Raw genomic sequence first — 18,969 nt, forward strand, 5'->3', positions numbered from 1 at the left:
ACATACACAAACACACACACACACACACACACACACACACAAATTTTAGGTTATTCCTGATCTCAGGCACAGTTGTACTCTAATTTTAGACAAAGTGTACAGCATTTCAGCAACCCCATTGTTTAAAATAATGTCTGAGACTTAACTGACGGAATGCTAAAGAAAGCCTGTCTTATTTAATGAGAAATTGATTGGATTTTTGTATCTGCTGACATTTGGCAGAAAGCTTGCTCCCATTGCATTTCATCTGATGCAACTGCACCGCATGTTTTATGAAAATATTTATACTGCTAAGTAAACAATGCCTGTCGTGTTTATTTGCTATCATAAACAGTAAAGGAACAAGCAGTCAAGAAATAGGTCGCAGACTACAACTTGGTGAAGCTGCCGTGAACGGTTTGGAAAAGCTATTTGGGGACCCTGATGTAGTTATACCCATAAAAATCAGAACACACGAACCTGATGGCACATAATCAATTATAATGTTTGTTTGCTTTTCTTGTTCACTACTTCATATCTTACCTGATAGTTTAATACTTTCTTGCAAGTCTCATTTTGCAATGTTGGGATTCTCTGAACTTCGTGTTGTATCACTCTTTAAGATAACATCAGCAGTGCAGACATTTGGAAGAAGTGGAGTTCATGAATTGCCAGGGGTTATATATCTGTTGTTCCAGCTTTGAATGTGCTTAAATGGGATAGACCTAATGTCAAGCTAATGATTTAGAAGCTAACCAACTTGTATAATGTGAGATGAATGATGCAATGTTAGAAATGACTCAGCAGGAGTCTGTATCCCTTTAAGAGCTTGAGTATAAAAGGGAAGGCCTTGCTGGAGTCTTTCTCTCTTGTCCGTTTCCTGCTGTAACTGCTGTATGTTGGATTTTGCTGAATGACCACGAGTATGTATTTTGTTTCTAGTGTATATTTGTAGATAGTGTGTAATATAAACTACATTTAAATACAAACCACTGTGTACTGTATTTACTTCTGGGTTACCTCAGCACAATAAGACTGTGCATGCTCTGACACCTAAGGATGGTAGATGTTGTGAAAGTGATTGATGCCTTGTTCATGGCATCATCCTCATACTGTAAATTATTTACAATATTTGACTGATAAGCTAGTGATGCTGTCTTATCTGTGTTTGTGTGCCACCCAAAAAACATGATGGGAAAACTCCCATACTGCAACCTGTCAATCCTAAAGTTCGGTACTATTAGTACTTTCATGTTATACTATTTCTCCTATTGAATTGAGAGGTGAAAAAGAGCATGACTTTGGAAATTCAGGTTACAGGAGTTGGGGTGGCACAGTGGTTAGAATGTAGTATTGCAGGCTAACTCTACATTCCTACTACAAGGAGTTCGATTCTGGACCTGCTCAGGTTGACTCAGTCTTTGGTAAGAACCCAGATTGTTGGGGACAATATTCTGACATTTGTAAACTGCTCAGAGAATGCTGCAAAGCACTATGGAATGGTATATAAGTCTAAGTGCTGTTGCTTACAGACCCAGATACTGCTATTCCTTCTTAAGTTGTACTATGTGTTTGTTTATTGTCAAAAGAGTATTGGTCTTGAGTGCAATACATGTGGTGAAAATACTGCTTTTTTCCTGAAGTTTTTCTTAATCAGTTATGAGAATTTTTGTGTAACCCCAACAAACATGATCACTGCAACTTTCAAGTTTTTGAAACATCCCTGGAGGGTACAAAGCTGATGTTTTGATTGCCCTCTTATAACCTTATTTTATACCTTGAGTTGCTTTCCTATTATTTCCATTGAATCTGATGGCCTGACCTCCAGACAGCGGGTAATTAAAGCTCTATGGTCAGATGTCAACTGCTTAATTTTTACTGTAGTACCTTGTAAGGGGAGAAGACTCTTATAGTTATATTAATTTCCTTATGTTTTTATTTACCCCTGCTCCCTCCCAAAGAGATGAAGAGAAGATCCTTTCTGGTGGGGATCAAAAAAACCTTTCCACCACAATTCCTTGTTAAATAATGTTTAAATAGCACCAACAAGGTGCATCTCTCTGTGTATATGTTTTGCTACAGAAGTTTAATGAGAAAGGGAGAATAATGTAACAATAAGTTTAGATTCTTAAAATGATTCTTGATGAATCTATTCCAAACTGATCAAAGTCTTCATGAATATCTTTGACTTAAATGTTTCCCCAGTCATTAGTAGTGTTTTTGGCTTTGCTACTCTTCTGTAGAAAGATAAAGAATGGAATTGATGGGATGACTCTATATATTTTTCATAGTGAAGATAAGATGATTCACAATCATTAACGTAAAAACCATCAGTTGCTAAATAATTAAATGTTTTTGAATATAGTGGATAACTACATGGCTAGCATAGAATTGTCATCAAAAATGGCATCCCTGTGCTGTATTTTCTTCCATGTAAGATCACCGATGCAGCAATGCACCAAACGTGAAGACAGTATCTCGGTGCAGTTGAACCAATCAGAAGTATGCTATACAGGTCAAAGAGAGGGTCATTGAACTATGTTGACCTCAAAAGGTCAAATGTTTAAGAGAATAGGACAAATAACTTTGGGGAAAAGCAAGATGGAATAACCATATATTCAATAGATCGGTACCTTTCCAGGAAAGCTGGGGAAAAAAATTAGATCAGCCAGTAAATAGATTAATTAATTTCACTCCTACTTTTTGAAGTAGGAGAGACTTTAGAATGGAAAAAGAGAGATTGTAAAAGAAAATGCTGCTTGAGAGACAAACAAAGAGATATTAATTCTCTCCATATGGACATCATGATTGCTTTTGCTATGGCAACATCACAACATGTCTTTGCTTTTCTGTCCTACATAGGTCCCTGTCCTATATTACCAGCCTGATACTGAAGGAAATACATGATAATAGTTATCAGGCATGAATTAAATGGCTTTATGTCTTAACAAGAGAAAAGGTGTAATAAACACTTTTTGTTAAAAAAATATATACAGCAATTCTATGTTCTTCCTTCATTCTCATTCATTCTTTCTTTTAGGATTATTCACTTTTTCTACAGCTTTATTCACCTTTTAAAGAAACATTCAGTTTTGCTGTTTTCATTTTAATAAAGCTAAATATGAACTGCCTAGATTCTAGTTTAGCACAAGCTTATAGGTAGTCTTAATCCCACACAAAAATCAATCAGAGGTGACAAAAAGCTTTATAATACTGAATAATATCCTGCCTTTATTTCCTGTTGTTTGGGATGTTCTGAGTTTTCATCTGAGGCATCTCAACTTTGTTTTGCAGTGTCTTAGCTCACTGTAATTAACATAAATTACATTAAGAATAAGAAGATACTGATTATGTACTTCATGGATTTGATGAGCCTTTCAAGCTCCAGTTCACAACATTCAAGCCCCCACGTTTTTCCATTTCCAAAATTTCATTGTCAGATGTTTACATGTCTCTCTGATTTCGGATTTCTAAAGAAAATCCATCAAAATAAACAATTGAGACCCCCTGTAGGAAAGTTGCAGAAATGACAGGTCATTTCATAACTCTAAAAGAACTAGGTTCCACTATGGCTTTAGAAGAGTATTTATTTGAATGTTGTGATGTGATAGTGTGGCTGGTTTTGAAAAGTTGGTAGGGAAAGGAAAAGAAAGGCAGGTCTGGCTATTATGAATGGTACATTTTCAGTTAAACAGTGAAAATGAAGTTGATGGTCTACTCCATGCAGTGTGACTATGGAGTTCCATGTCAAACTGTCATATAGTCACCAACTGTAAACTAAGGGCATATACCGGTCCAGTATCTGATTTTTTTAAATATAAATGACGCTACTCTTTAATGGTTAGTTGACCTAGAGTAGACATTGATATTTGAACATACTGTAGATCCTTTTGACATGTATATTTTATTGGTTCTACTAATTTAGTTGAAATGTTAATTTATATTATTAGTCCATGTATGGTAACAATAACAATAAAAGCACTTAAACTTATATACCATTTTATAGTATCTTACAACACTCTCTAAGCAGTTTACAGAGTCAGCATATTGCCCCCAACAATCTGGGTCCTCATTTTACTGACCTCGGAAGGATATAAGGTTGAGTCAATCTTGAGGCAGCCAGGATCAAATTCCTGGCTGTGTGCAGAGTCAGCTGCAGTACTGCATTCTAACCACTGCACCTCTGTGGTATGGTATGATATGCAATATGAGAAAGAGAAAGAAAGAAAGAAAGAAAGAAAGAAAGAAAGAAAGAAAGAAAGAAAGAAAGAAAGAAAGAAAGAAAGGAAGGAAGGAAGGAAGGAAGGAAGGAAGGAAGGAAGGAAGGAAGGAAGGAAGGAAGGAAGGAAGGAAGATGAAATTGTGATATACTGTACATAATCTAATTACAGCATAGGTGAAAGAGGCATCAAGGACAATTTCCATTTGTCTGTAAGACACCTTTACATACTGAATCAAGCTGGCCATAGCATAAGAAATTTATTGCTTATTAAAACTCATTTTTGTTACCTATTTACTTTTATTTCTTTCAAATGGTTGAGACTGAAGCCTGTTTTAAGTATGTCTGAAAAAATAAATAAATCTGCATTTAGAAATACCTGTATGAAATATGTAATTCAAAACTTAACAAGCTGACAGATTTGACATCTTGAAATGTGTACTCTGACAGGGTCAACTTCTTACATCTAGATCTCATCAGTGGATATCAAGAAACATAGTTTTTCTCTTTAATGCTACGTCCAGTGTTTCACTCTGTAGCTCTGTTCCTGTTCGGGTACACAGAAGCAGTAGGACTTGTTAATTCATTTGTGCTTCTTTTTATTGGCTAAAGCTTTATCAGGAAGCATCTAAGCCTTAGGATACAATTCTGGAATATCTGTAGTAGCAAAACACACTTGAAATCAAAATCGTGATTATGTTTATAACTATATGCATCAACACCACCATCATTAAGCACAGCTTGAGATCAATAACAGGGCTTTTAGATCTTAGACCATGACTTATACAGACATTGCAATAATATGAATGGCGGCAGTTCTTTGGAAGAGAAGAAGACAGCTCACTTAGCTTCTGTAAAGATAAGACATAGCAACTTGTTTATCAGCTTGGCTGAAGACTTTTTCTGATCACAGAGAACTTATCAGAAATCAACACACTAGCAACAAAAGAAAAGGAGAAAACACACACATTTTTTAAAAATAGCTGTATTTTCAAAGTCATTTCTGAAAAGTTAGGAGGAGAGAGGAAAATGGAGTCCTTGGATTTCATTATCCCCAAAGTATTTTCTTTCAGAAGGCAACTGGACTTTCTTGTTTTTTCCCTGGAAGACATTCCTCTTCTCATCCAAGGAGCTTCTTCAGTTCTGACTGAAGCGAAACATCTTCAAGGAGAAAAACAAGAAAGTCCAGTTGCCTTTTGAAAAAGCACCCTTGGGACAACCATGACCTGGATGATTGAGAATTTCCATAGACACTTGGACTTTGTTCCTCACTAGCCTCAATCCCCTGGTGAATGTAAACTCCATGCTGCTTTCTGAGGCTTTCATTCCGGCATATCAGTTAGAAATCACAGACTAATAGCTAATTATTATTTAAACTTGGCTAAATAATGGACTCATCCATGGCATTTTAAAAAAAATTACGTCAGCAGGATTCATGTATTAATAAATGTGCAATAAGCACAATAGTAATTTCTACTCATGCTTCTTGTCTATAGCTCATTATCTTTTATCTCTTCGTATTCACACTTTTAAAATGAGATTTAGTCTTCTATGATAATAATCAAGCAGGCGCTGAAAGGAGACTATGCAAATTGTTATTGGAAGGTGTTTGATAAGTATGGCAAGTTATATTAAACAATAGAAGGAGAATTATAAAAAGTAGAAGATAAAAAAATGTAGAGATTCAACACAAAGGAACTAAAACTGATCCACATTTAGCCCCTTTATTTTCAGTAGTAATCCTATGAAAAATTATACTAAAATTATTTAAAAAGCTTACAAAAATAAATAATACAAAATAAGTAAATAATACAAAATAAATAATACAGAATAATACAAAATGCAATAACTGAATAAAAAGAAAAAAATGGGCAAAGAAAAAAAATAGAAAAGAAAAAATAAGAATGTAATAAAGATAAAAGAAAAGAAAATATATAAATAAAAGACTTCTTCATTCCTCAAAACAAACATAATTTTAATAACATCACTTTATCTTAAAATACAGCAAATGATCTCTTATTCCAGTATACCATTTCTTATCCATAAACAAATCCTTAAAACTTCTCCATTTCAGTCCTAATCATTAAAAGTTACCAGAGATAATAACATATATATTTTGATCTTGATGCAGTAAATCAAATTTATTGTCCTTCCTTTTGTTTTTTAAAAAACTTGATCTTTAGTCTTTCAAAGAGCCTTGGTGGAGCAGTGGGCTAATGCCTCCTTAAGTAACACCAGCTGCCTGCAATTAGTGCAGGTTCAAGTCCCACCAGGCTCAAGGTTGACTCAGCCTTCCATCCTTCTGAGGTAGGTAAAATGAGGACCCAGATTGTTGGGGGCAATAAGCTGACTTTGTAATAATACCGCTGGGGGGGGGCAAAAGCCCTAATAAGCAGACATATACATAGAATGAAGGCTATTGCTAAGCACATTGATTTGTGCTTTAGATTGTAAGCCGCCCTGAGTCTTCGGAGAAGGGCGGGATATAAATGGGATTTTTTAAAAAAATGTTCTAGAACTTGATTTCTTTTCATTTTTTTTCTTTGCCCCTTCTTACAAAATTCTTCAAAACTTAGCAAGTCTCTTTTGTAAATCCATTACAGGAAAATTATTCAGATCAATCTCCCGGTTTGTATATCCCTTTGAATTATGAAGACATCATCCAGTTTCTTTTGTGTGTCCAAAGCAGCATCTCTTTCCATATCATTCATGTAGTTTGTCATTTTTCAATCCACTTTCAGAGCATTCTCAATCATATCAGGTAAAACCTGTTCCTCTTGAATAACATCTTTTAATCTATGTATAGAGGCAGTTATCCTTAAAATTATCATCTGCATCCATTTTTCAAAAATATTCTTCAATATTCCAAAGTTAAAATGTTTCTGTATTAGATCATATAGTGGCCGTGACTAGGGGGGCTTTCGCCCAGGTTCGCCTGGTGCGCCAGTTGCGGCCCTATCTGGACCGGGATGCCCTGTGTACAGTCACTCATGTGCTTGTGACCTCTCGCCTGGACTACTGCAATGCTCTCTACATGGGGCTTCCCTTGAAGACCACTCGGAGGCTCCAACTGGTACAGAATACAGCCGCGAGAGTTGTCTTGGGAGTTTCCCGGTACTCCCATGTTACACCTTTGCTCCGCGAGCTGCATTGGTTACCAGTTGTCTTCTGGGTGAGGTTCAAGGTTTTGGTTATGATCTTCAAGTCCTTACATGGCATGGGTCCGGGATACCTCGGGGACCACCTGCTGCCGGCGTCAACTCCCCTCCGCCCTGTGCGTGCCCACAGAGAGGGCCTCCTCAGGGTGCCTCCGGTCAGGGAATGTCGACTGGTGGCCCCCAGGGGGAGGGCCTTCTCTGTGGGTGCTCCGGCACTATGGAACCAACTGCCGGTTGAGCTCCGGATGGCACCGGACCTCCGCTCCTTCCGCCGCGGGCTGAAGACCCACTTCTTTGAACTAGCTGGTCTGGCCTGATGGGGAGGGTCTTTTTAACGGGTTTTTTTATTATTTTATTGTTATTGTATTTTAATTGGGCATTGGTTTAATCTTTTTTAATTTTTGTACTGTTACTTATTTATATATGCCCTGTTAACCGCCCTGAGTCCCTCGGGAGAAGGGCGGTATAGAAATCGAATAAACCTAAACCTAAACCTAGTAACCCAAATTTAAGAGTCCTTTTAAAAAAAAAATTGTCACAAAGGTGCTCTTTCAAAAGGCAAATGGACTTTCTTTGTTTTTCTTTTTCCTTGCAGATGTTTCGCTTCTCATCCAAGAAGCACAATGTCTTTAAGGAAAAAAAAAAACAACCCAAAGAAATACAGTTGCCTTTCAAAAAAGCACCTTTGTGACAACCACGACCTGGATGACTGAGAATCTCCCGAGACATGTCTCTTTCAATTGTAATATTTAATTCTTTCTAGTTCCCTCTAGTGTCCAACCTTCAAAGTACCGTCCTATCATGTTTACTTTTTTTTAATCGAAACAAAAGCAATTTCCAATGGGAAGGATTCTTATAATGAATTCCAAAATCTTACTTTATATCCATCAAATCCACTCTTACTCTATTTGTAACTTTCCAAAGTTCTAATCACCCTTTTGCTCTTTATTCAAAAATAAATAAACAAATCCTTAAACTTGCACTTAAAACTTCATTGAAGGAAACTCACCTACTCAGACTTGTTGATCCAGAGGTTCCTTATAGATGAAAAGCAGTACTTAAGCAATTTTCAAAAGTTATGGTAAAAGGAAATTCATGAACCCGGAGTCCTTTTTTAAGATGTCAACCATAATTTGACCAAATTCTCAGTCATCCAGTTTGTGGTTGTCACAAAGGTGCTTTTTCAAAAGGCAACTGTATTTCTTTGTTGTTGTTGTTTTTCCTTAAAAAACCATAATTTGACCAAATTATGGTCAATTTTAAATATAAACTATAAATATAAAATATAAAACATGATGAAGCCATAACCAGGAATTTAATTTAATTTAATGAAGAGAAGGACGAGGGGTGACATGATAGCAGTGTTCCAATATCTCAGGGGCTGCCACAAAGAAGAGGGAGTCAAGCTATTCTCCAAAGCACCTGAAGTCAGGACAAGAAGCAGCGGATGGAAACTAATCAAGGAGAGAAGCAACCTAGAACTAAGGAGAAACTTCCTGACAGTTAGAACAATTAATCAGTGGAACAACCTACCTCCAGAAACTGTGAATGCTCCAACACTGGAATTTTTTAAGAAGAGACTGGACAGCCATTTGTCTGAAATGGTATAGGCTTTTCTGCCTGAGTAGGGGGTTGGATTAGATGACCTCCAAGGTCCCTTCCAACTTTGTTGCTGTTGTTATTATTATTATTTAGATAAAATGTGGATATAACAGACTCAAAAATTGCTTTTGTGCATATTTACCTTTTGGTTAGAAAAAACACATTGGAATTCATCTGCCAGGATAATCAACAAATATCTTCCCCTTAGCCAACCAACCAACCAATCAACCAAATAACCAAACAAACATACATACAAAAAGCTATATAAATGCATTTATAAATCATGACTCTTCTATTCCTCTATCCAGTAGTCCTAATTATTGAATTTCAATCCCACCACATTAATAAATGAAGATAAAGATTATCTTAAAACATTATCTCCTCTTGATAGCTCACAGCAATCAAACCAAGAAATTATAACAAAATCAATAAAACAGAAAAAATAAAGGGAATATGAGAAGTGTAGGGAAGTGGGGGGGATAAGGCTACAGGTGAAGATGATATATCTGAGCATAAGTGAAAATGCAGATAAGGATTGCTTGTAGAGATGCTGTAGGACTTGCTTAATATGTGTGTAAAAATGGCACCAGGATCTGCTGATTGGAAAAATGCCATTACTGTTCCTGTTTAGGTAGCTTGTGTGAATGTGGAAATTATGTGTGTGTGTGTTACTTTGTTAGGTGAGTCTGGGTTGTTTGGCAGAAGACTCACCGAAAGGGGAAAAGAAGTGATAATGGGGAAAAAATGGAGAAAGACAGTGTGGCTTTTTCTAGGCACAGCTGAATGGACTTGATTGTTCTTCACTGAGATATATTTATTAGCTCTATTAATAGTATTTTTCCATTTGCCTTGTACAAATCTCATTCTAAACAGAAATACTGAATATGGATATTTTAAATGTTTCTATATATTTTTTAAAGATAGCATAGGAAATAATTAAGCCTACACAAAGCTGCAACCGGCTATTTCACACCATGGAGGCATTAAGATTCTCCTTGCTAACTAAGGGGATGACATGATTCCCCTTAAAATAAACTTGAAACCAGTTTAACATCTTGTGTGCAAGAAAGGCATCTGTGCATGTGTCATATATGTGCAAAAACCTCTTCTGTAGAAAGGAGGGATGCAAAATGTGCAACTCACCCCCCCCCAAATTACTTTTAGAAGCAGAGGATACTTGATTTATGAAGCAGCTTTGAAGAGATCTTTTATATACTGCTGATTCTTTGCACAGTCCTATTATACGTTGATATGCATAATGTGCTACCTATTGATTTTTTTTCTTTTTCTTTTTTATATTTGTTTGTTTATTGCCTTTTTACCCTTTCTCCTTTTATTTTGCAAAAAAGAACAAAACCTTTTTGTTTAGCTCTTGCGAGCAGGACAATTCATGTGCTGTTGGGAGAGATCTCTGCATCTGACGGACTGTGCATCATCTTTGGATAGTTGCCTAATTTTAATCAGACTTTAATTTACTCATTATTCTTTCAGGTTGTCAAGTAGACAGGTGTTTTCAACAGCTGGATATGCAACCTTTCTCCATGGGTGAAACATAGCCAGTTGTCTGGAAACACAGTGCATCGGCTACAAAAAAGACCTTTGGGGATTTCACCTGCCTAGGAAATAAGAGTGGTAAGCAATTTCTGTCACATATATTTTATAAAGATTTCTTTGCAAATGCATCCCTGACAGCTGCCGTTCCTCTGCCTTTGTTGACTCCTCTGACTACAAAAGCTAATGAGTCAGTGGGATGCATTTGCCTATTTGTCTGTAAATAAGTTCCTGTTCCCCTTTGCCTTCTCCTTTGGAAAAGGCCAGGGTGTCTCCATCCAGCAAGAGAACAATGATTTCTTTTTCTCCCATTTTGTAAGCCCTTTGAAGTTGGAACTGAAGTGCCAAGCTGTGACGAGAAGCCAAGAGCTAGATTTGCCAAGCCACTATTCCAACTTCCAGCCCTATTGAGAATCTCCACCATAAATACATCAAGCAACTCACAGGAATGATTGGGGCACCCTTCCCTGTGCATATTTTATGAGAACTGATGCAGGGTTTGCCATTATCATTTTCTGCATGTGTTGGTTATCTTAGCATTGCAGATGAGGAGCTATGGAGTCAGCTATTGCCAAGTAACTGATGCTGCATGCAATTAAAAAAAAACAGTGGGAGGGGGAAAAAGGAAGTTAAAAGGAAACAAGATATAAATCTGAAGGACTGAAAATGAGACTTGATGGTGACTTGTCATTCAGTAAGATCCTAGAGTTGTATGGGAAAGGCAATAAAAATGGAAGGCAAAAAAAGCAGAATATAATACTGCTGCTATGTAGAATGATTTTCAGTAATGATTGAACAAAGAAGATATGAGACACGTTGGCAGGTGGGGACAGGTAGAATTTTTTTTAATCCCATTTATATCCCGCCCTTCTCCGAAGACACAGGGCGGCTTACAATTTTAAGCACAAACCAATGTGCTTAGCAATAGCCTTCATTCTATCTATATGCCTGCTTATTAGGGCTTTCACACACACACCCAAGCGGCATTATTACAAAGCCAGCTTATTGCCCCCAACAATCTGGGTCCTCATTTTACCTACCTCGGAAGGATGGAAGGCTGAGTCAACCTTGAGCCTGGTGGGATGCGAACCTGCACTAATTGCAGGCAGCTGGTGTTACTTAAGGAGGCTCCACCAAGGCTCTTTTTAAGCCTTTTTAATCCTTTTCAGGATTCAGTCATGGTTGCCCAGTTCAAAACGTAAAATCATATTTTACTAAAACTTTGTATTGTGCAAAACAAATGGTTAGTGTTGCAGGCCAACTTTCCAAGTACAATTGCAAAACTTCCAGAAGGGACTTTTGCACTGATTGCTTTGCTTTTGCTTCCAACTCAGGTTAAAAAGAGGTTCCCAGGTGTGTTCATTCAAGGCACAAGTGGCAATTATTAGGTGCATCTACCATAAGCTTTCAATGTGTGTCAGGCACAGGTTTGCCAATTTATAATCTGAATCATACATAATTCAGCTAGTTTGCACTGACATAAACGGGGGTGTTCTTAGGGAATGGGTGCGGTGTCAAGCTGGTGGCTTTGTATGGTTCATCAATGAAAAATGAGGGTTGTTGACTTTCTCTTTCCTTCTTTCCTTTTTTCCTCCCTTCTTCAGTTTTCCAATGAACAAACTTCTTGGCCATTTATCCTAACCTGTGTATAAATAGGGTGATGAAGATTAAAATAAAGATTTTATTTTTATTCATTAGATTGATTTCTTGCAGCCCAAAATTACTTACAAAGCAATCAGTAAAATAATATAGCGTTCCAAACAAAACAAACAAAAATATTATTATTTGAATCATAGTGAAATTGAATTATCAGTCAGGATAATGCTTTTAAAATGCTGAAATGAAACAGCAATAATTATTCTAATGTTGTTGTTGTTAGCTGCGAAGTCGTGTCCGACCCATCGCGACCCTATGGACAACATTCCTCCAGGACTTCCTGTCCTCTACCATCTTCTGGAGTCCATTTAAGCTCACGCCTACTGCTTCAGTAACTCCATCCAGCCACCTCATTCTCTGTCGTCCCCTTCTTCTATTGCCCTCAATCTTTCCCAGCATTAGGCTCTTCTCCAGTGAGTCCTTCCTTCTCATTAGGTGGCCAAAGTATTTGAGTTTTAGCTTCAGGATCTGGCCTTCTAAAGAGCAGTCAGGATTGATCTCCTCTAGGACTGACCTGTTTGATCGCCTTGCGGTCCAAGGGACTCGCAGGAGTCTTCTCCAGCACCAGAGTTCAAAGGCCTCAATTCTTTGGCGCTCAGCCTTTTTTATGGTCCAACTTTCACTGCCATACATTGCAACTGGGAAGACCATAGCCTTGACTATACACACTTTTGTTGACAGGGTGATGTCTCTGCTTTTTAGTGTGCTGTCTAGATTTGCCATGGCTTTCCTCCCCAGGAGCAAGCATCTTTTAATTTCTTGGCTACAGTCCCCATCTGCAATGATCTTGGAGCCCAGGAAAATAAAATCTGTCACTACCTCCATTTCTTCCCCATCTATTTGCCAGGAATTGAGAGGGCCAGATGCCATGATCTTGGTTTTCTTAATGTTAAGTTTCAACCCAAGTTTTGCACTCTCCTTCTTCACCCGCAACAAGAGGCTCTTTAGTTCTTCTTCACTTTCTGCCATTAGAGTGGTATCATCTGCGTATCTTAGGTTGTTGATATTTCTTCCGGCAATCTTAATTCCAACTTTTGATTCATCTAGCCCTGCCTTTCTCATGATGTGCTCTGCATATAAGTTAAATAGGCAGGGCGACAGTATACAGCCTTGCCGGACTCCTTTCCCAATTTTGAACCAATCAGTGGTTCCGTGTCCAGTTCTCACTGTTGCTTCTTGACCCGCATATAGGTTTCTTAGGAGACAAATAAGATGGTCTGGTACTCCCATCTCTTTAAGAACTTGCCACAGTTTGTTATGATCCACACAATCAAAGGCTTTAGCATAGTCAATGAAGCAGAAGTAGATGTTTTTCTGGAACTCCCTAGCTTTCTCCATGATCCAGCGTATGTTGGCAATTTGATCTCTAGTTCCTCTGCCTCTTCGAAATCCTGCCTGTACTTCTGGTAGTTCTCGATCCACATACTGCTGAAGTCTAGCTTGTAGGATTTTAAGCATGACTTTACTAGCATGAGAAATGAGTGCAATGGTGCGATAGTTTGAACATTCTTTGGCACTGCCTTTCTTTGGAATTGGAATGTAAACTGATCTTTTCCAATCCTGTGGCCACTGTTGAGTTTTCCAAATTTGCTGGCAAATTGAGTGTAGCACTTTTACTGCACTGTCTTTTAAGATTTTGAATAGCTCAGCTGGAATACTGTCACCTCCACTAGCTTTGTTGTTGCTCAGCTTTTCTAAGGCCCACTTCACTTCACATTCTAGGATGTCTGGCTCGAGGTCAGTGACCACCTCATTGTGATTATCTGGGACGTTAAGCTCATTCTTGTATAGTTCTTCTGTGTAATTTTTCCACCTCTTCTTAATCTCTTCTGCCTCTGTTAGGTCCCTGCCATTTTGGTCCTTTATCATGCCCATTTTTGCATTAAACGTTCCCTTCATCTCTCCAATTTTCTTGAAAAGATCTCTGGTCCTCCCTATTCTATTGTTTTCTTCTATTTCTTTGCACTGTTCATTTAAGAAGGCATTCTTATCTCTTCTAGCTATTCTCTGGAATTCTGCATTCAATTGGGCATTCAATTATTCTAATACAATAACATAAAATCCAAAATTATACTTTCTCTTTTATTTTTTTTAAAAAAAGTATTTTTGGGGGGGCTGGTCCAAAGGACATCGAAGTTGATCTATTCATGGCACCGTTTCTCGTTTAATATTTCTAGTTTGGGGCATGAAGTGTCATGGAACGAGATAAACCAAAACTGAAACATACTCAGCTATGGAACAGACTGCGTAATATTCCTTATTTATCGGATTTAGTTTAAATGCCACTGTTTTTAAGAGCTAAACTGGACAATTAAAGTGGGTACCATCAGAGCTGTCTGTTCACACTTGGAGAATCTAATCGTATGTGGCAGGATTAATTTCACTAGGATATACAACAGGGGTCCCCAATCCCCAGTCCCTGGACCAGTACCGGGTTGTGGCATGCCAGCAACCAGTCCGCACAAACAAGGAAAGCCCCATCCACAAGATGAAGGCAGCACACAAAACCATGCCCCCTCCAGTCCGCAGAAAAACCTTTCTCCACGTAACCAGTCTCTGGTGCCCAAAAAGGTTGGGGACCTCTGCTACACAACATACAAATAAAATAAAAAATGAACTATTCCCTTCTCTGCATATCCTGGTCACAATTCTGTTTGTTATTCCCCCAAAGCAAGGAGCCAAAAGGTGTGTGTGAGAGAGAGACAAGGCATCTGACTTTGTTTGGTGTTATTCTAGAATAAAAACCAAAAAAGTAATTTAGCATGCACGTGCCTTTCTCAAAACAAATGATTAAATCTCAGCTTTCCTGTTTTAAATTTACCTTGCTTATCTTTGGAGCAGATGTTTGGTTTTCTAATAATTTCCAGGTGAGGAAAGAAATATCCCTGATATTTAGGAGCTGTAATTAACTTTTTTTCAGGCATGCAAGGATATTCTATTTTGTTTCATTTTTTTAGCACTCCTACACACACACACTTCATATTCCAATTGCATTAAGTTTTTTTCCACTGCAGCAGCTGTATAACCCCAGGGAAAAGCAAAGGTGCATTAATCTGATATGTTGCACGGATACACAGAGACAGACATTCAACTTTAACAACAAGTTTTATGTCAAGCCCAGCATCTAGAGCCACATGGGTTAGATGAAAAATAAGAGTTGGTGAATCACCCATACCTACAGTTTGTGTAGGTATTTGTCTTACCAAGTAAATGATTAGGAGCAGGATTCCTGAAGGGCCTTTCTGAAGCTCCTGCCTATGTCTTGCTCAGACAAAATGCTGTTTCTCAGAAGAAGATATTGTGGGAAACATGGCTAGCAGTTGTCATGACTGTAACTTGACCATTTGGTAGCAAATTACAGTTTTAAGATCAGAGTTTGCATCCATCACAGCAAGGCAGTGGCAGAATGCAAGGCAGTGGTGGAATGGTCACTAGGTTCATCTTTCCCACAATCACTCATTCCAAAAAGAGACTATGCCTTTCCTTGACACATGGCATTTAGAAGGAAAATGGTTCTGGCAAACTGAACATTTCCAATAAATCAGCCAGTTGCATAGGAAGCCGCAAAAGAGTAAGCCTGCAAAGAAGGAAAAAGATATGCATTTGCACTTTCTCAGATCAGATTTTTTTGCACTGGCCCTGTTCACTTCCACAGCATCCAAGGATGCCTCACCAGGACACGTACACCAGTCTGGATGCAATACGATATAATATAACCAAATTTGTTGTCATTCTCAAGACATTCTAGGAAGTACACATGGAAGACTATTATGAAAAGAATTATTATTGTAGGAAGCATCCTGGGATCTCCTTCTCCTTCTCTCCTTATTCTGGTCTAGCACAGAAGCTTTGCATCTCTATAGAGTTGTTTCAGATAACTGACAATTCATTCTGTGTTGAAATTTGGGAGATCTACCCATAATAATTATTTTCAGAGAAAGGGTCATTTTCCTTCCAGCTTCCAAATAGTTTTTTAAAAAAAAACAAAACAAAAAAAAAAACCTGAACCTGCGAGACTTGGCTGAATTCTTGAAATTTCAAGTAACTGTCAGAGAGTTCTTCCATTAAAAAAAAAACAAAAAACTACTGCTAGATAAAGGAATTAAGCATGTAACTCCTAATTATTTGCAAATCTAGTGTTTTAAGCTGAAAACTACAAATAAGGAACTTCATCATATTATCAAGCTGCTGCTCTATTGTTTGAGTACATAATAATAATAATAATAATAATAATAATAATAATAATAATAATAATAATAATAATAATAATAATAATAGTAGTAGTAGTAGTAGTAGCAATCTCATGAAACTGGACTGAGTCTGGTTGTGTTCATCTGAGAGAATTCCTAGAAGATCTCCACTCTGTGTAGTCTTCTAGGGTTCTGAACAAGATTAGTGGGAGAAGACAGAAAAGCCCTTAGTATAAACTGAACCAATGTGTAGCAATGAAAAAGGTCTGAGTCAGATATGGGAAACCTGTTGCCGAGCAATCTCATCAAACATGGCCAGTTATGGAGAATGTTGGGGAATATAACTCAGCAACATCTGGAGGGATGCTGGTTGTCTAAGACAGGGCTTTTCAACCAGTGGTACGGGTACCACCTGTGGTACATAGGCACCTGGCAGGTGGTACGTGACCATCCTAGAAAAGTGGTAGCAGGGGAAGGGAATGGCAGCACCACACAAGCCTGAGCGAGAGACGGCTGGAGCTTCAGGGCTGTCAGGGCTCAGCGGAAGCGCCAGGATCAGCTCGATGCTGATCCTGGAGCTTCTGAGCCCAGAAGAAGTGCCGATCAGCTGGAATGTTGCAGCATCTCCAGGGTCTTGTGATTTACATTCAGATGCTTGGCAACTGATTTATATTTATGACGGTCACAGTGTTCCAAGGTCATGTGAAGTGACCAAAACCTGCTGCAACCACCCAGCAGATGGGGGGAATAAAAAACCAAACACCCCCCACCCCACCCCCACTGCCAATCCTCAACAGAAATGTCACAACAATGAAAACCTCGTACAGGAGGAAGAGCACCGTCGGACGGGCAGGCAGGTGTCTTTCTCGGCTGTGGCTTGGGGGGCACTTTTTTCAGTGCCATTTTAACTTCGAACAGTTACTAAGTGAACTGTTGTAAGTTGAGGACTACCTGTACTTGATCACTTTTTTACTTTTTTTTGGTCATCAAGTTTTTGACACATTGCTAGGTGACTGGTGGTACTCGGATGTTGCCATACCCTAAAAGTGGTGCAATGGGTGAAAAGATTGAAAAGCCCTGGTCTAAGATGAGTCGTAGAAGTACAGAATATGCCTGTAATGATCCCACCATTACTGGTGGAGTATTTTAAGACAAATATTTTTTTAAATTTTTTTCCTTTTAAACAGTGTGATCTTTTGCAGAAAATCTGTTGATGCATTCCTGCTTTAGATTATGTCAAGGGAACCCGAATAGTCCAAACTTCTGGCATTATTTTTTTAATTATACTTTTAAATAAATATGAAATAAATTAGCCATTCATAACTTGGCAGAACTCAGTCAGCCAGGAAGAATGATCAGTTAAGCTATGAAAAAAAAGGAATCCAAGTAATTAAACATTAAAATTAGTATATTTGAATGCTAAACAAAACAGGGATTTGAGAACACAGTGAATGTAAAAATAAATACTTTTCTTTGCCAGTCTTTGAAAAGGACATCAGTACAGAAGGATGCTGGCAGATTATCTACAAAAGTTCACATTTAATTTGAAGCTACTGAATGTTGGAGATGAATAGCCAAAAACACAGATTAAGAGTGGAATGGTCTTTAAATAACATTTTCTTCGTATTTAGATTTTGTTTAGACTTACTGCTTTTGCATTTTTTATTTTTTTCTAATAATAATAATATGTCTACTATAAAACTACCTCCCAAACAAGTGCTCCATTACCAAAGTAGCAACCCAACCTGCCACACACAAGCTGTGTAAGAAAACTATTTAGATGAGCACAAACACACTGCAGCAACTCTGAACATCAGAAAAATGGAAACAGTTCGTCTATATAACATCTTCCAACAAAATGGATATCCACTCAACTTCATCAAAAAGTGCCTGATTTCACTCAACCCACTTTGGCACAACTAACACAATCTGTGAAAAGAATAATGCTGCCATACATGAAAAACATCTCAGAACCCACCAACAGACTATTATAATTACATTATATCACCATAGCCACACAAGCCAACTAAAACCCTCCAAGCATCCTAAGTAAATCCAAAGACCCAGCAGCCTCAGAATTGAAAACAGGAGTCATCTACAACATAAAGTGTAAGGACTGTAACAGCCACTACATAGGACAAACAGGCAGAAGACTAAAAGAGTACATTCATATACATCAACTAGCAGCCAGAAAACTTGTTGAAAACACTTTAATTTCACAGTACATGGACAGACATAACTAGAGTTTCAAGTGGGAAACTGTGAGCATCCTAGACCAAGCCAAGTCCAAAAATGTTAAGAGTTTCTGGAAGACTGGCACTTCCAGAATATGATGGTATGTATATGTTCTCTTGGAGCTCTGGCTGATAGAAAAAGTTATATGCTCGGAGTTGGTGTGCAGGGTTTGGTCAAATGCTTTGTTATTGCAGTATGTCTTACAAGTGCTAATAAGGAATTGTTTTAGGTAAGGTAGATGTCTGTAAACAAGGAAAGGATTATTTTTCAGGGACAAATTGTAGCACTGAGTTGCTTTTGTTGGAAACTTTACATACCAAAAAGTAAGATTCTATTGTTTTCTCTTCTGGGGTTGTTTTATAATAGATTATAAACCCAT

This window comes from Vipera berus (genome assembly GCF_964194415.1).
Source record: "Vipera berus genome assembly, chromosome: 2".
Lineage (NCBI taxonomy): Eukaryota > Metazoa > Chordata > Lepidosauria > Squamata > Viperidae > Vipera > Vipera berus.